Consider the following 18,904-nt stretch of genomic DNA (forward strand, 5'->3'; position numbering starts at 1 on the left):
GCACTGGGAAGAAGCATGACCTGGAAGAAGATCTAATAAAGGAGACTGGAAGGAGCAGTCAGACAAAAGGGAAGAAAACCAGGAAAGAATGGGGTGAAAAAAACCTAGGAAGAAGAGTGTCCCTCCCTTTTGTAGGTATGACTTGATTACTACCTCTTCCCATCCCAATTCTCCCTTTCCCCCCAAAAAAACTCCTAGACTAACAAAAATTAATCTCTCCTCAAATTTCTGGAGCAATGTCTGGATCTTTTTTCTTAGGTTTTATTTTATTTATTTTTTTTGCCTGAAAATCATTCTTCCTTATAGCATAATTACTTGTGTGAATGTTTTAGCCCCCTTATTAGACTATAAGTTGCTCAAGGACAAGTTGTCTGTTTTAGATGATTAATAAACATTAATTAATCTTTCAACTACTTGAATGGTTTTATTCTTCAAAGACAAGGACTAAACTGTTTTGCTAAACCTTGTGATTAATGGGTGATAGTTAACAAGGAGTTCATATAGAAAGATATGGATGAGATAATAATATCATTAGATGAATTCAGAACTGGTGAAATGGACTTCCTCAAAGAGTATTTGTCAATAGTTCATTGTTAGCATGGGCAGAGATCTCCAATGCAAACATATGTTGTTTAATATTTTTATCAATGACTTAGACAAAACTATAGATGGCTTACACATCAAAATTGCTGATGGTACAAAACTGGGAAGGATAGTTAATGTGAGAGATAAAAGTCGGGATCCAGAAAGATCTTGACAGACTACCGTTTTCATTTCTCATCCTTCTTGACCTCACTTCAGTTTTTGACACTGTGGATTATTTTATCTCAATCCTCTCTTCTCACAATGTCACTTCATGACATTGCTCTCTCCTGGTTCTCCTCCTACTTTTCCACCACTCCCCAGTTTCCTTTGTTAGATCTTTACTGAAGTAATATTCAATAACTGTAGTGCCTTCTTCTTTTTTCCCTTTATACTAGCTTCCTTTTGCCCTACTGCCCCAGTCTTTTCCAGCCTTATCCCTCCACAAAATTGGAAAGAAATTGGACTAGAATTTGAATCTGGAGGTCCCTTACAATTCTAAAATTCTGTGACTTCTAAGGTCTCTGCTAAACTATACCATTCTATGATTATGTGGCTTCAAGAACCAGATTTTCCCAGTGACTAAGCAACTGGAAACACGTTAATCTTTGAGCCCTAGAAAATGAATTAGTGGAGGTAAACCTTGTTCCTAGAGAATTTTATGTATACTATATTTCTTAAAATAAACAGGAGCCATTATAGCAAATGTTTTTTATAAAAGAAAACAAAAAAAAAAATATTTGTGAAGTCAGTGGTCAAATCTCACCCCTTAATTTATCTATTTGAAATCTAGATTTTTTTTCTTAAATTTTTATGAAGTCCTTAAATCAGTTTTATACAGTGTGAAATTAGATGGATGTATTAATTGAAACACTTTCCCTTCTTGAAATTAAGATGTCTTGGCTAGTTTGATTAAGAATATTCTTAATGAAGACTTGTCTTCTAATCAATTGAGTTTAATACATTTTAAGCAAACTAGGATTGTTAGAGCTGAAGGAGCCCGTAGAGCTCATCTTAATCATATGCTACATTTTATGGAATACAAAAATGATGCTCAGAGGGGTTAAATGGCTTACTCAAGATCATATGGCAAGGTAGTTATTATTCAATTAGTCTGATTCTTCATGACCCCATTTGGGTCACAAAGATACTGGAATAGTTTGCCATTCCCTTCTCCACATCATTTTACAGATGAGGAACCTGAGGCAAACAAGGTCGAGTGACTTGCCCAGGATCATATAGCTAGTAAGCATCTGAGACAGGATGGGAATTCAGGAAGATGTCTTCCTTACTCCAGGCCTGGCATTTTATCCACTCTGCCACTCAGCAGCCCAAGGGAGGAGTAGCAGACTTCAAACTACAACCTGAATATTCTGAGTCCTAGCCAAGTGCCTTATATTCACTGAAAAGTGGTATTTAATACATCCAACTAGTGAACAGGAAAAAAGGAGGGCTTCTGAGAAATATCTTATTTATTTTTTTAAATTATAGTCTTTTTATTTTCAAAATATATACATGGATAATTTTCGACATAAAACCCTATGTTCTAATTTTTCTCTCCCTTCCCCCAACCCTCTCCACCAGTCAGCAAGTGATCCAATATATATTAAACATGTGCAATTCCTCTATACATATTTCTACAAATATCATGCTGCACAAGAAAAATCAGATCAAAAAGGAAAAACAATTAGAACAAAAAAAATGCAAGCAAACAACAACAAAAAGAATGAAAATATTATGCTGTGGTCCACATTCATTTCCCACTGTTCTCTCTCTGGGTGCAGATGGCTTTCTTCATTACAAGACCATTGGAACTGATCGGAATCACCTCATTGTTGAAAAGAACCACATCCATCTGAATTGATCATTGTATAATCTTGTTGTTGTCGTACAATGATCTCCTGGTTCTGTTCATTAAACGTAGCATCAGTTCATGTAAGTCTCTCCAGGCTTCTCTGAAATCATCCTGTTGATTGTTTCTTACAGAACAATAATATTCCATAACATTCATATACCATAACTTATTTAGCCATTCTCCAACTGATGGGCATCCATTCAGTTTCCAATTTCTTGGCACTACAAAAAGGGCTGTTACAAACATCTTTGCACATATGTGTCCCTTTCCCTCCTTTATAATCTCTTTAGGATATAAACCTAATAGAAACACTGCTGGATCCAAAGTTATGCACAGTTTGATAGACCTTTGGGCATAGTTCCAAATTGTTCTCCAGAATGGTTGAATCAGTTCACAACTCCACCAACAATTTATTAGTGTCCCAGTTTTCCTACATCCTCTCCAACATTTGTCATTATCTTTTCCTGCCATCTTAGCCAATCTGAGGGGTATGTAGGGGTACCTCAGAGTTGTCTTAATTTGCATTTCTCTGATCAATAATGATTTAGAGCATCTTTTCATATGACTTTTTCTTCATCTGAAAATTGACTGTTCATATCCTTTGACCATGTATCTGATAAATATCTTAAATCACTTAAAACAGCAGGACCCAGAAAAATTATATATTATGAACTAACATAGCTATTTAAACATTCCCACAATGATTTTATTTTCTAGTATCAATTTGCCCTTCAATTCCTTTCAGTCATTCAAAAATATTTCTCAGACACTATATGCAAGGTGGCTTTTAAGACTATGTATCTAGTACAGGTAATAAAGTTGTTTGCTCAGAGTTTTAATGGCAGATCTAGTTATCAAGAACAGAGAGCAGCTTATATTGACTTGAATGAAGAAAAAGGAAAAAAACAACAACTTCCTTACAATTAAATCTCTCCCCAAAAGTGAAAGGGGATGCCTCAAGAGCTTCCCCATGGCTACAAATAAAAACTGGATGACTACTAGGCAGAGAATGTATTGTAGATAGAGGGCATTCTTGTGCTGGCTTAGGAGGTTTCTAAGTTTCCTTCTAATTTTGAAATTCTGTGATTCTATAAACTGTTAGTAGAATCTGAGCCCATGAAATTTTTCTGTAAATATATTAGATGTAGAGGTGTGCTGGGACATGTCTAACAACTGGCTTGTTGGAGAAAAATGTATATGTGACACACTTTTAAGTTTAATCTGCAATATTAATGTTTTCTCTATCATTTTCTTATTAATATTAATAATAATGGTGGTAGTGATGGAGAAGAAGGAGAAAATAGAAGAAAAAAAGGACAAGGAGGAGAAAGAAAAGAAGAAAGAAGATCAAAAACAACAAGAAGATGAGGAGGAGAAGTGACAATATTTATATAGTACCCACTATGTGCCACGCACTTCACTAAGTACTTTCCAAGTATTATTTCATTTGATTCTCACAACAAAACCTGGAAAATAAGTGCTAGTATTCTCCCCAGTTTATGTTAAAGAAACTGAGATAAGCAGAAGTTAAATGATTTGCCCAAAGACATACAGCTACTAAATGGCTAAAGCCATATTTGAACTCAGGTCTTTCTGAATCTGGATCCATATCTCTATCCACTGTTATTCATAATCAACAAAACAATAAATCAAACTCTGATTTGGAGCATGGTTTCTGATTTCTGAGACATAAATGCTTATGCTGAAAATTTAACAATTGGCTCTGAGCCCACACAATTTGGCTCTAGCACACACTTGAATTTAGATGCCACTCTAGTAGCAGGAAAAAAGAATTAATCTGACTTCCAAAGGGGAAAGTATAAAGAGTTCATGTGACTTCTATTCAGGCACTAGGAAGCTGTGGTTTAAGACAAGAAAAGAAGTGGAAGCCTCTTTCCATGAAGAGAATCTATATATTTAACTAGTTTCATTTCCCAATTCTTTAAATTGTTTTATTGTATGTCTTACTGTATGTTATTATATGTAGTTATGTGCTACAAGGATCTTATTGGTTGATAGACAGGAGGGGCTAGAAACTATGGGAATACTTATACAATATAGGGTAAAAGTCAACCAGGGATAGAGGTCACCCTGAAAACTGTGATTAACAATTCCAGTTTAACAATGACTTCCTTCACAGGTCTGGTCTGCAGAAGTTGCTCTGACTTGCTGCCACTTACAGAGAGAGAGCTTCCCTTGACCTGCTGCTTAAGCAGCTGCTGATAGAAAGAGATTCCTCCCCCCCCCCAGTCATTCTTCCTTCTCCCATTGCTACTCATTAGCCCATTAGCAGATGCTTAAAAGCAGCAGGCTGGGAGAAATTCTGCTGCCTATCAACTGTAGCTGCTGTGAGTCTGGACAGAGAGAAATCAGCAGCCAATATCCCTTGTGTATAAATCAACCCAAATGGTGATTTAAAAAAACCATACCAACGTAACAATCCTTACTAGATCAGTTTGACTATCATAATATTTGCTAACTCCCTCCCTCTTATCTCAATCTATAGAGAGGACCAAGTAATAAGAGAATGAATCTCTTTGGCCTAGAGAGGAGTACAGGTTCTCTTTGTGGAAAATATTTCCAGATATGCTCAAAAACCAAAAATGTGACTACTAAGTTGCCACCTTATCAAAAACACAAGAAGCTTCACTTTAGCTATAACATAATGAAGAAAAATGGCAAAGGTCACAACTTTTTGTAGAACTCAAAGGGTAGAAGAGACCTGAAAAGGAAGGGTTGAATAAGGGGAAATGTGATTTTATGAACCCTAGGGAAGGCTACTCAACTCCCAGAAACATCTCTCTCCCTTCACCTACTGATGTTCAGTGTTCCTTAAAAAAAGGACAAAAACTTTCTTTCCTAAAATGCAAAATGTCTAAGGAAAATGCATGAGGGATTAATTTAAATTCCTGCTCTGGTATAAAAATCAGACCCTTTTTGGAACATGTTTTGATAGGATGGAAAGTTTAGTGTAAGGGTAAGGTTCTCTCAGGCTAGGGATGAAGGTTGTATCTCTCTGCCTACCCTATTGTTCTGGCACATTGTATTGACTCAAGACATATTTCTGGATAACTGCAAATCTTATTACCTTCTTTGGTGATCTAATCCATTTTCTAACGAAACTAATAGAAGCACAGAATCATGGATGGAGAGCTTGAAGGGACATTAGCAATCATCTGGTCCAACCTTCCATTTCAAAGATGAGAAAACTGAGGCCCCAAGAGGTTAAGTGATTTATTCAAAGTCACACAGGTAATAAATAACTGGCAAAACTAAAATATGAATTTAGGTCTTATGATGCCATGTTCAGTGTTCTCACTGCACCAGATGCATAAACTATTAGAGTTGAAAGGTTCTCTTAGAAATCATCTAATTGAACTCCTTCCTTTGACACTAGAGGAAAGTTGGGGCCTGGAAGGGTAAAGCTATTTAGCCAATGAGTCTGGGCCCAAGCCAGAACCACCAGTCTGGTGTCTTGATTCCAAGTCAAAGACTATTTCAACTCTATCTTATTATTTTAGATATTAATTCTTAACTTAGATCTAACCTTCTATATCTAATCAAAACCTTCACTCTGCATCTTGGGCACATTTTACTCTCAATTTGTCTTACATAGGGAGGAACAGATAGTTACAGCTTTTCCTACACCATAAAATCGAATTCAGAAAGGTTAGGTGCTTAGCTGCCCCTTTTCTCTCTGACTTAGTACTCAGGTAGGCTCGGAAACTTAATTGGTGAGAAGGAGGGGGCGGAACATAAGCCAAAAGACACTAAACCGTATATCTCCCTCTTTCTTCCCTGCTAATGGTAGCTAAGGAATGTTTCTCATTCTAGAGGTTCCCTGAACTTAGTGGGCAGGGATAAATATTTGTAGAATTTAAGAGAAAGTTAGAGTAGCAAGCAAGTAGAGTAGCAAGCTTAAATAACAAGCAGGAAGGTTACATTAACAAAGTCATTTGCAAATATATGTGAATGGAAATTGACTGTTGGGGAGAGTGAAGCTTGTGAGCGCATTTGAAGAGGCACATGATAGGGTGAGAGGCAGCAGCCGGATAAATGCTCCAATTCATGAACAAATTCAAGACAAACTGCCTGGGTCCCAAGAACATTTTTGAGCAGCACCGCTAAATACTCTTCTCCCTTCCCAGAGCCCCGGAAACCGCTGACCTTTCCCTCCATTCCCTTTATTTCTCCTCTCTCTCCCCACCTCCTAGGGGATCTTGTGACAATCCCCAGGCTACCTAACACCTTTCCCCTCCCGGAGCGCAGAGGAAAGAACAAAAGCAAAAGCTGTCTCCAATTCTGGGTTGCTTTTAAGAATAAGGCGCAACGAATGCAAGATGCTGGTGGATAGATGCTGCATTGGACTGAGTTTTCGTGCAAAAAAATCCACTCAGATTTTGCCCTCACAATCCTTCACCGGGAGAATGAAGGACTCAGTCTGAGAATGAGGAATTGCAGTAAGGTAACCTCTTTGAGCTTTATCTCACACACAGAGCCTTTGCTCGCTGAGCACCCCCACGACAGCAGACCCCATTTTACCGGTGACACTAGAAAAAAACGTGTGTTTGGGGTGAGAGTGGGAACTATTATATTAACCCTTTTTTAGTGAGGAGAGGAAGATGAAGACAAGGAAAGTAAGACAGAACCCACTTAATCGAGGGACAAAATAGGGAAATAGCTGTATCTATCACCCCCACGCAACCTTAAGAACCTTATGTGACCCTCTGGGAACCCGGTTTTCCTCCTACCGGATCCAGTCCGCTAATCACACACACACACACACAATCATCAAGAGCAATCACTCTATTCAAATCACCGAATCTCACTCTGGGCCAGATCCTGAGTCAAGGCTGCCCAAGGAGGGGACGGAGCTGCCGTGCCTTAAAGGCATCCTCCTCTCCGCGGGACCCATGGGGAACTTCCTCGGGGGGATCGGGCTTGGGGAGGCTGGGTCTGGCAAAGCCAAGGATTGCTAGCGTTCCTTTCTTTCTTCTGCGGGGCCAGGAGCAGCGTGGGGACCCTGCCCCGAACTCTCGAGGAAACAGCTAATGCAGAGAAGAAAGAAAGCGAGTGGAATGAAAGCTACTCACCCAGAGAGCCCCCGATCGCTGCTCAGGTTCGCTCCCGCAGGAGAGCCAGCGAGCCGCCGGCGGCGGCGGCGGCGGCGGCGCCTTTGTCTGCGCCCCTGCCTCTCCTGCTGCCGCTTGCCCAACCTCCGCCGCTGACCCTCCGAGGCGCCCGCTCGCTTGGGCGAGCCTCGGAGCCTGTACTCCTTGCTTAGACAGCAGAGCTCGCTCAGTCTGTGCAGGAGCCAGTCTTCCCCTTCTGCTTCTCTCTCTCTCTCTCTCTCTTTCTCCTCCTCCTTTTTCTCCTCCTCCACCTCCCCCCTGCGCCTGGCCAGTTCTCCTCCCGGCTCCGCCCCGGGCTCGGGTCCCGCCTCCTCAGCCACCGTCAGTCATCGGGCTGGGCTGGGGAGGGGGAGATATGGGGGGGGGGGGGGCCCACCTGCTGCAGCTGTGATCGCGCTGCGCCGCGGGGTGAGAAAGGGGGAATCACAGCTGGACCAGGCAGGAGCGGCAGCGGCAGCGCTGGGCCCTGGGACTGTCTCTGAGGCGCCAGCTGCGAAGGACGTTCTCAGTAGGCTCCGGGGGCCGGCTGACTCAATGGCCCAGGACCAAAGCAGGAGCAGGTGGAGCAGACTACGCTCCTTTCTGAGTCCCCTTTCCAACCTTTCTCCCCGGGATGTCAGGAGGGATATTAGGCTTTTCTGGATTTGGATTATACCCCACTTTGTCTTCCAACTCTTTGACCTTCCACTATTCCTGAGAAAATCGGCCGCTCCAAAAGCAGTCTGCAAACTTACAGTGATCACCACCCCTCACCCTCAGACGCGCCCCCGCCCAGCTTGCTCCTCCCGCCCCACCCTCTACCCCCAGATCTGGGGCCCAGAGAGGGAAGGAGGAGCCATAAGTGGGAACCAGGTCCCCTCCCTGCCGGAGAGGCTTCAATTCAAACGATTTCTGCAGACAGAACTCATTGCTCAAGGAGAACAAAGTTGTGAAAAGACGCTGAGGTGGCCCTCATGATGCTTGCACAGGAATAGAGGAACGTGACACACACAGAGATCCCTAGAGGAGTAAATACAGAAAATCATAGCAGCTCTTAGATTAGGACTGGAAGGGACTTCGAGTCCAATCCTCTTATTGAACGATCTGAATTCGGATTGTGCCCCACTCTGTCTCCCGACTCTGAATATCTTCCACTATTCCCGTGGAAACCAGCTACTCGAAGAGCGCTCTGCACGCTTGCACCGATCGCCCTCCGGTGAATTTTGTTTCTTTATTATTGTTAAAGCTCAAAAGGGGTCTAAACGATTTGTACCGGATCACATAGCTAGTATTTGAGGCAGGACTGAACTCAAGTCTTTCCGACTAACTCCAGTGCTCCATCTGCTGTGCCAGGAGGGTTTTTATGGACTGAGGGTTCTGGCCACGGCTTCTTGGAGCCGGGAGCCTAGCTTTGTGTGGGCTTTAAAAGCCAGGTAGGAAGGTGGGAAGTGGGAAGGATGCAGGATGGAATTCTAGGCTTTGAGAACATGATGAACAAAGGAAGCTAGCTGTCTATTCAGGAAAGTACCTGGCGCGGAGGAACAGAGTCCAATTTGGCTAGGCAGCTTTCAGAGAGAAGTGACAAGAGATCAAAATGGGAAAGGTAGAATGGGACCAGAGTGTATGGAGAGCCTAGAATGACAATTTCCAGTAAAGCTTAAACTTGAAGGGAGAGGATTTTGGTGGGGAGAGAGATGTGACATAATCAGATCTGAAGAAAAGGAAATTGATATGGCAGCTGGGGGAAATCCAGATTAGGGAGAGGGGAGATGGAGATTTGCTGTTGTACTGGCTGCTATTGCAAATGTCCAGGAAGGGGATAGTAAGGAGGACCTGTACCAAGAAGTAACAACTGCACTCGAGAAAGGATGAATGAGAGATGTTTCAGAGTTAGAACTGAAATGATTTAGTGTTTGATTAGTTATGAAAGTTGAGGGAGAAGGAAAAGTCAAAGATACGCAGCAGAGTTTTAAATATAGTAGACAGCATAGAATGCTTATTCCTCTGACAAAAATATTGAAGTCAGAAGGGGGGAAGGGAACAAAAGGGAAGGGAATAAGCATTTATATAGCACCTACTATGTGCCAGACATTGAGAAGTTGGGTGCCAGTTTTGGTATCAGGTTTTCCTGACTCCAAGTCCAGTACTCTATTGCTTCAACTACTTAGTTTATGGAGCTAGATAATAATAATAGCTAACATTTACATACTGTTTACTACATGGTAGGCACTGTACTAAGCTTATTATCTCATGTGATCCTCACAACAATCTTGTCCCCTCACAACTTTACCTTTGATTAAATCTAGATTGGACTCCTCTTTCTCCCATCTTCATTTTCTACTCTTGTCTTTCTTCCTTTGGAGCCCAACTTCCTTTGGAGCTGTCACTCCTCTGAAACTTCCCTGACACTTTTAGTGACAGTGATCTGTCCTCCCTCAAATATGTCAAAATATTTTGTGCAGTCTTCTCTTTTGCCTTTATTTTATCCCCCCCATATCAAAGATTTTTCATTATTTATCTTTGTCCCATCCCCCATATGGTAGCTAGAAAAATAGCTACAAAATTGATCTATGAATCTCTAGCTTCAAGCACAGTGAATTACATCTTATAGTTAATTTTAAAATTGTTGGTGTACTGTTGGATTTATAAGCAATAATAATAATTCACATTTAGCACTTTCACACATATTCTAATGTTCATAACAATCACATGAGGAGAAAATTAAATAATTTTCTTAAAGATGAGAAAACTGAAGCACAGAGACATGTTAATAATAAACATTAGATTCAAACTCACATTTCCTGACTTCCAAACCTTTCTATTACTATGGAGAAGGTAGTATGCCAAAAGCCAAGGCAGGAGAGAACATTTAGAAGTCAACAATGATCAACAGTGAATGGAGACTTAGAAAAGGCTATTGGAATTTTGATGATGAGCAATGGAGACAGATGCCAGATTTCCAAGAATTGAGAGAGGAACAGAAGAAAGTTAGGAGACTGGGATGTAAAATAGAGTAGTTTTCTAAAAAGTTAGATAATAAATGGAAGAGAGATGGGACAGACTTGAATAGCCATAGGCAGGCATTTTTGATTGGGGTGATTGAATATATTTGTTGGTTTATCAAAACCTAATGGAGAAAAAGCACTGAAGTTACCTAAAAGAGAGAATGATTGATGGAACAAAGTTTGAAAAGAGACATGAGGAGACTCAACCAAAGGTACAAGCAGGAAGTTACATCTTAGAAGGGACACCTCTTCCTTTAGGATAAGAGGGAATAAATAAAAAATGGGTGAAGGTGCTGAAAAAATTATGAGCGAAGGAGGGGGGCTGAGGAGGAGATCTGAGGTAATTCCTATTATATAACCACAGTCTTCTCAATCAAGTAGGATTCTAAGGCATCTACTATAAAATGTAAAGGTAAAGGCACAAATAGGGAAGAAAAGAGAATAAAAACTTTGTAGCATTTGCTGTGGTCAATTAAGGAGAGAATTGATTTCTAAGCAATGAAAAGGGCCCAACTGAGGTTACATAACATAAATATAGAGTGGGTATAATCACCACAGCTTTGTGACCATCTCTTGTGATTCTTAATATTTCAGGAGTAGAGAAAGCAGATGATGAGTTTGAGAATTGTTTAGCCATTTCAGTCATATTTGATCCCTTGTGACCCCATTTAGGGTTTTCTTGGCAAAGACTAGAGTGTCTTGCCATTTCCTTCTGCAGCTCATTTTGTAGATAAAGAGCTTGAGATAAACAGGGTTAAATGACTTGTCCAAATGTTTGAGGATGTATTTGAACTCAGGTCTTCTCGAGTTATTGCAGGTCTAGGTGTCACCTTGCAGCAGTAAGCATGCTATCCTGTATAAAAAGTAACAAACATCTCTATTTTCCCCTTCCTTGATCTGTGCAGAATTCCCTTTATCCTTGGTTCTTAACCCAGAATTAAAGCACCAAAATTTGGAGACTTAATACATATCTTTGAGTGGAGGGAGAAAAATGTATCTTATCCTCATGAAATTCATCCCCAGAATTCTCACCAATTATTCTCATAGCAGCAGGCATCATGACCCTGTCCCACAAATTGCTAACACTATTCTCTCAGCTTGTCTGGACAGTACTACTTCCCTTCAATTAGCTGAACACAGTCTCAACCAATCCACTGCTCATACCTCCTGGCTTTTCTACTAATGGAAAAGAGAAGCTTTTTAAACTGGGCACAGATAGGCCAATGCATGGAAAGAGATTTTCTCTCCTTGTGTCCTCCATTTCTCTATCCTTCACCTTGAAATTCCTGTGCCCAAACACATCATCTTTTCTCAAGGGCCCCTGGTAATATTTCTTCAGAACTCAAGTACTCTGTGGCCCTTAAAGCCTTCTGGGAGATATAGCTGGGAAAGCAAAGAAAATCATCATAAGTACTTCTGGCAGAAGAAAATTATTACAAAAATATTAAAAACCCCAAGGATATTAGTAAAGAGTGGGTTGGAGAAGATGGTAAACTAGATTCTAAGGTAACTGAGAAAGTGAAGAGGTTAACCTTGAGTTTATTGGATTGAGGGAGAGAGTAGGTTTTATAATTTTTCAAGAACAGGAAAAACTTAGAAATGGTAGCAAATGAATCTTTTAGAAGAAATGAGAAGCAAGAACCAAACTAAGGGAGAACCTGGGAACAATTCCCTGCAATAGGACTGGGACCTTAGTTTTTCAACTATAAAAGAAGTGAGTTAATTGTACTAAATCTCTTCAAAGGTCCTTTATATCTTTCTATCTATAATTCTATGATCTCCACACAGATACTTCCTAAATTTATATTTCTAGCTCCACTCTCTCCATAAACCAAATCCTAAATTACCTCCACGTGGACATTTCTATGTTGAATATGGAATTTACTGTCTTTCTTCTGAAAATATCCCTCTTCCAAATTTCCCTGTTTGTGTTGAGGGCATCCACATCTTTCTGATTACTCAGACTCACAACCTCAAGTACTCTTGACTCTTCTTTCTCCCTCACCCTACACATCTAATCAATTGCCAAGTCCTCTTAAATCTACCTCTACAACATTTTTCATATCTGTCTCCTCTTCTCTCAAATAACTACTATTCTGGTTCAAGCCTTCTTCCCCTCTCTTGCTTCATTGTAATAGCCTTAAATTTGGACTTGATGTTTCCAGTCTCTCCTCTACAATCAATTCTCTCTATGGTTGCCAGTATAATCTTAAAGCATAGCTTAACCATGTCACTCCCCATAATGGTCTTCCAAAGTTCCTTATTGCCTCTAAGATAAAACATAAACTCTTATTATTTGAAAACCCCTCCAAGTCTGGCTACAACCAAATTTTCCAGTTTTATATCTCATTACCTAATTTCTATGTTCTGGCCAAATAGGACTACTTCTTCCCAGAACTTGACCCTCTATCTTCCATGATGATTCATTAACCCAAGTCATATCCCATTCTTAGAATGCTTTTCTTCTATATCTCTGGCTCTTAGAATCTTTATTTTCAATTGAAGCTCAGTTCAAATGTCATCTTGTCTGTGAAGCTTCTCCTAATCCTCACAATTACCAATGCCTCCTTCATTCCCCAACTATCATTTATTTATCTGTGTACATATTGCATCTTTGCCAACCCCAGTAGTATATAAACTCATAGAAGACAAGGACTGTTTCCTCTTTTATGAACTTTCTTTTTCTGTCTTTCTTTCTTTCTTCCTTCCTTTCTTACTTTCTTCTTGCTGAGGCAATTGGGGTTAAGTGACTTGCTTAGGGTCACACAGCTAGGAAGCGTTAAGTGTCTGAAACAAAATTTGAACTCAGGTCATCCTGACTTTAGGTCTGGTGCTCTATCTACTGCACTACCTAGCTGTCCTGACTATTTTCTCTTTTATCTTTGTATCGCACATATCTAAAACATAATAGGAGTTTAATAAATATTGATTGAATTGAATTGTTAGCAGTAAAAAAGTAGATTATTCAGTAGGTAGAAATTAGAACTGGTAGAATTAACTGGCCCCTAAATCCTAATAGATTTTTTTGTTCAGTATTTTATTTTTCCCCAGTTACATGCAAAACAATTTTCAAATTCATTTTTAAAACCTTGAATTTCAGATTTTCTCCCTCCCCACCCCCTTCATTGAGAACTCAAGAAATTCAACACAGATTATACATATTCAGCCATGCAAAACATTTTCATAACAGCCATGTTCCAAAAGAAAACACAGACCAGAAAGTAAAAAACTTCAAAAAAAAGAAAGTAAAAAAAGTTTACTTCAATCTGCACCTAATAGGATTTTGAACATTGGTGATTCATATTCAAGTACTATAATGGAAGCAGCTCACCATTGGGTACTTTCAGAGTTATATTCTATATTTGAAATGACAGAATAACCATTAGTCATATGTTTAGAGCCTTAACTCAGAATTCTACTTCTTACAGAAAATTTAGTTGGCAGAGAAAGAGATAGAGAACCCAGGACCCATTGTATGTATTGCCATTGCCCCTGGTCCTAATATTGCTCTCAGGCATTCCTTTCAGTGAGATTTTTCAGGCAGAGAATAGACAAAAGACCTGAGCTGAGTATAGTCAAATTGGCAGAGAAAAGGTACCAAGAAAAAGAAGATGACAAGACATTCCTTCTCCCCTCTTTCTCTACCCTCCCAACTCAGGGTATTACTTTCCCTCTCAGCAGTCCTCTGCTGGACTAGATGCACTAATTCAACTGGTCTTGGGTGAAAATGCATCCCTCCTCTGCAATTGTGTAGTTTAGGTGAAGCTCCAAGGGTCCTATGTTGGTTACGGCTTTTTTATATAAAAATCCTTTCTCTTTCTTACTTTGAGTGAAGGAAAAGGCAATATAAAATTATAGAGTACATAGTAACACTGGGAGGGCACTGAAACTCAAGGAAACAAAAATTTGTCTTGACTGAGGGAGGCTCTGAATTCAGCCTTGGTGAGCCAGTCCAAAATCAGTGAAAGTGTTGGAAAGTAGGTGAGAGATGACCTATTCTTCTAGGTCCATGGGAAAACTCAAATCTAGAAGGGGTTAAGTATCAAGGTAGTCTTGATGAAGAATTTAACAATTAGCTCACAACTATTACATACCACCTACCCTGGGATTTCATAGATTCTATTTTATATGAATTTGCATCGACCATTTTGGAATATTGTTTCTGAGTTTGCAAGTTCTCATCTTGTTTTTGATGCTATTGAATAATTTTATTCAATTTTAAAATTTTTTCTGTTTTAAATTCTCTCCTTACCTCTTTCCCACTCATTGAGAAAACAAGAAATAGGATTGTCCTAATTAAAAACAAAAAATAAAACTCTTGGATTTCATTGATATGAGAAATTCTTCTTAAGGAAACTTCTATCATTGCATATCAATATCTATTATACAACTTAGAGGGTTTTTAAAAAGACAAACAATGTAGCCACCCTTTTTGTAATGGCAAGGAACTGGAAACCAAGTGGATGCCCATCAGTTGGAGAATGGCTGCATAAGTTGTGGTATATGAATGTAATGGAATATTATTATTCTATAAGAAATGATTAGCAGGATGATTACAAAAAGTCCTCGAGAGATTTACATGAACTGATGCTAACTGAAGTGAGTAAAACCAAGAGAATTTTTTTTCTTTTGATTTGATTTTTCTTGTATAGCATCTTAAATGTGAAAATATATATACAGAAGAATTATAGATGTTTAACATATATACTTGGTGTCTAGGGGAAAGAGTGGGGAGAAGGGAGGGAGAAAAATTTGGAATACAGGATTTTGCAAAGGTGAATGTTGAAAACTACTTTTACATATATTTTGAAAATAAAAAGCTATTATTTTTAATAAAATAAAATAACAAATATTTATTTCCTTCCAGTTATATGTAAAGACAATTTTAACATTCATTTTTAAAATTTTTGAGTTCCAATTTTTTTCTCTCTCTAACCTCCCCCCTTCTTTCAAAAAATAAGAAATTTGATATAGGTTATACCTGTTCAAACATGCAAAACATGCTATTATATGAGTCATGTTATAAAAGACACAGACCTAAAGGAAAAAAACATACACACACACATATAGAAAGTATAGAAATATAGAAAAAGAATATAAAAAAATATAGAAAGTGAAAAAAATAGCATACTTTGATCTGCATTAAGACTCTACCAGTTTTTTCCTCTGGAAGTAGATAGCATTTTTCATACTGAATCCTTTGGGAATCGTCTTAGATCATTGTAGTGCTGATAATAGTTATTCACAGTTGATCATTGTACAGTATTGCTATTGCTGGTGCACAATGCTCTCCTGCTTTTTTACTTTGCATTAGTATGGACTAAGACTTATATGGATAAGTCTTTCCAGATTTTCTGAAATTAGCAGCTCATCATATCTTATACTGCAATAATATTCCATTAAAATTATATATCACAATTTGTTCAGTCATTCCTCACAATTTATAGTATTAAAGAATTTTCTGGAGCATTGGATCCATTCGTGGTCACACAGCTAGCATGTATCAGAGGTAATACTTCCAGGTCTTTCTGATCAGTTCTCTACCCACTGTACAATACTGCTTCTATTGTTAAAAAAAAATACAGAAAATTCCACTCTTGTGGTCAGAAGTATAGAGGATACAAGGAAAGGAGAAGGGCAAAGGAAACAAGAATTAAGCATTTATTATGTAATAGACACCATACTAAGTGGTTTACAAATATAACAATAATATTTTAATTGTTTTTAATTTTATAATTGAATATAATAATAAAAATTTTATTGGCACTAGACTTGAATGTTTAATTGCCTTGAAATTGGGAAAATAATGGAGCAGAAAGTAATGAGAGTTCAGATATGATTGTTTTTTTAATCCAAAGAGGCAAGGAACCAAGTCTCAGAGTAAAACGCAAAGATCTGAAAAGGAAAATGTAGGCTCATCAGGAAGCTGACTTAAATCAGAAAAGCCTAAGGCTTTCACATTTGATTATCAGTTCAGATTAAACTGGTACTACCAGAAGATAGACAGCAAGTTTAAAGTATAGACAATATTTTATTATTTACTCACTTATCTGTTTATTTTTTTTAAAAGCCTACCCTGACCTATGTTTTCTTCAGTTTGTTTTGATGGCAGCTGTCTGGCATTTATGGGAGATACACAGAGTTGGCTCAGGAAAAAAGGCTCATAAGGCTCATAAATCTAGAGCCACAGGGGATCTTAGGCTTTCTATTCTAGCTCCCTCATTTTACTGATGAGTAAACAATAGCTCTAGAAATAAAAGTGACTCTACCTAAAGTCACACAAGTAATAAGTATTAAAGATGTGATTCAAACACAGGTATTTTTACTCCAGAGTTAGTTCTTTCCATTGTGACCAAGTGTTAAGGTGGAATAGAAAAACCAAGTAGTTGGACCCATGTAGTAGCAGAAACAATAGTAGCCAAGGGTAATGACCATTGGTTCCTCCACAATTAATATACACTTTAGAAGGAGTGAAAAAAATGATTATAGGGATTTCTCAATCTTGTTTTCTTATTGATGCCGAGGATCCAGAGACACTGAGATGAGAAGGAGAGGGGGAATTTCTGTGCCATTTCTTAAATATCCTTAAATACATAATCAGTTTAATTTTGTTGCTTTCTTAATGCTTACTACATCATTTAATTGGAAAAATTTTATATCTGTGTCTTATTTCCCCCATGTCATCCTGAAAGAATGAGATACTTCAAAGACCTAATCTTATATATGAATAATTAGCCATTAGCAAGAGGATGACAAAACTAAAAATTCATTTAGCTAGTTACATAGGATATGGAATTGACCACAAATACAAGGTAAGAACAGTAAGATCTTTCATATTTGCATCCTATCATATCAACTCAGATGTTTTAGTATTAATCTATTAATTAAATAGATTTGATATTACAATGACAAAAACTTCCACTATTCACCTGCACTGATTATAGACATTTGCTATGAAAAGAAAGGTGGGACATAATTATAACAAAATTAAGATAGTTCCTTCAAGGGTATAGACAGACTTGACATAAACCATAACAGAGGGAAAACTCTTAGCTCTGTTTGGTTTTAGACATGAATTACATTTGTCATCTGATTATGTAGCAAAGCATCATTGATAGCCTAAGAATTAACCAAAATAGGAAAATTTCCTGTTCTGAAAGAAAATAGCAAAATGGGAAACTGAGTCAAGAAGACCCCACCTTTGCCTATGCCAAAGCTATCGCCTCAGCTTTTCTCAGGGGCTGACATCCACTTGTAACAGTTCTCAGACTACTACATTCCCTTTGGGCAGCATGTGCTTTGTGCTCTTGAAAGATAGACTATTGACTACACTACAATTCAGACAATCATAGCTGAAATCAGAATTTAGAATAATATTAAACTGCAATCCCAAGAGATTTTACTTCAAATAGCAAAATTTCACTAATCAAGTTTAAGATTATGCTGTTATTATTATGTTGCATTATAAGTAGTTAACAATGAGTACACACAAGGACATTTTATTTGTCCTTCATTTATAAATTAAGAATAACCATATTCTAGAGTTTTACACACAAACATATAATAGTTAGCTTAAAGATATAACTTCAATATAGACTATATTAACAGGCACAATTTCATAATTTTCAAGTCATAGCTAAATCATTTATCAGATAAAACTCATTTTATTGTAAGTATACTCACCCACTTTGGCTTGGGTGAGGTCCAAGTTTCCCAAACTTCAGTTCTTTAGAATTCTATTCCCACACTGTCAACAGGGTTGATAAGGCCTTATGACCTCATTCAAATAGAAAGTCCCAAGAAACCTCATAGATAAGGATACCTTAAAGAGGACTTTGCTACTTTTTTCCCACCATTTATTATTACTATTATTCATTTTGAAGCAAATATACCCCATTAAATATTTAAAGTTTTCAAATGTTTTTACTACATTTTTAAACTGTTCAATTAACTGCCTATAATTTTCAGCATGTAGATTAAAAGCAAAGTTATTTTTCTATGAACAATTCTGATATTTTTATTTTATAATATTTTATATTTTATAATATATAAGAAAAATGTAAATATAACAATAACATGTATGATATATTTAAAACACAAAGCAAGACTTATTACCCATAGTGATATCAATACAGGCAAATGCATTTCCAAATTATTATATTTAGAAAATCATTTTATCACTTTTAACATTCTATGCTAATCACATCTAAATCCAGTATGAAGAAATTACATTCAATAAAATAAGAATAAGAATAGTTTACATTTATATAGTGCTTACTGCTTTGCCAGACACTGTGTTAAACATTTCATACTTATAATATTATTTATCTCTCAACAATCCTGGGAGGTAG

At 37.9% G+C, this 18,904-nt stretch overlaps 1 protein-coding gene across 3 annotated transcripts in view; it reads right to left on the reverse strand.

Moving 5' to 3' along the window:
- The window catches only part of MAPK4 (mitogen-activated protein kinase 4), a 215,430-nt gene extending 207,118 nt beyond the window's left edge, over positions 1-8,312 (reverse strand). For 2 of the 3 annotated variants that reach the window (XM_031945952.1, XM_031945951.1), the window contains exon 1: positions 7,531-8,312. The gene's annotated coding sequence lies outside the window, so the exon portion shown is untranslated. The remainder of the gene's footprint in view (positions 1-7,530) is intronic. The other variant, XM_031945953.1, reaches the window with a different exon arrangement.
- Between the last annotated feature and the right edge of the window lie 10,592 nt (positions 8,313-18,904).

The sequence above is a fragment of the Sarcophilus harrisii genome, chromosome 1, assembly GCF_902635505.1.
Source record: "Sarcophilus harrisii chromosome 1, mSarHar1.11, whole genome shotgun sequence".
Lineage (NCBI taxonomy): Eukaryota > Metazoa > Chordata > Mammalia > Dasyuromorphia > Dasyuridae > Sarcophilus > Sarcophilus harrisii.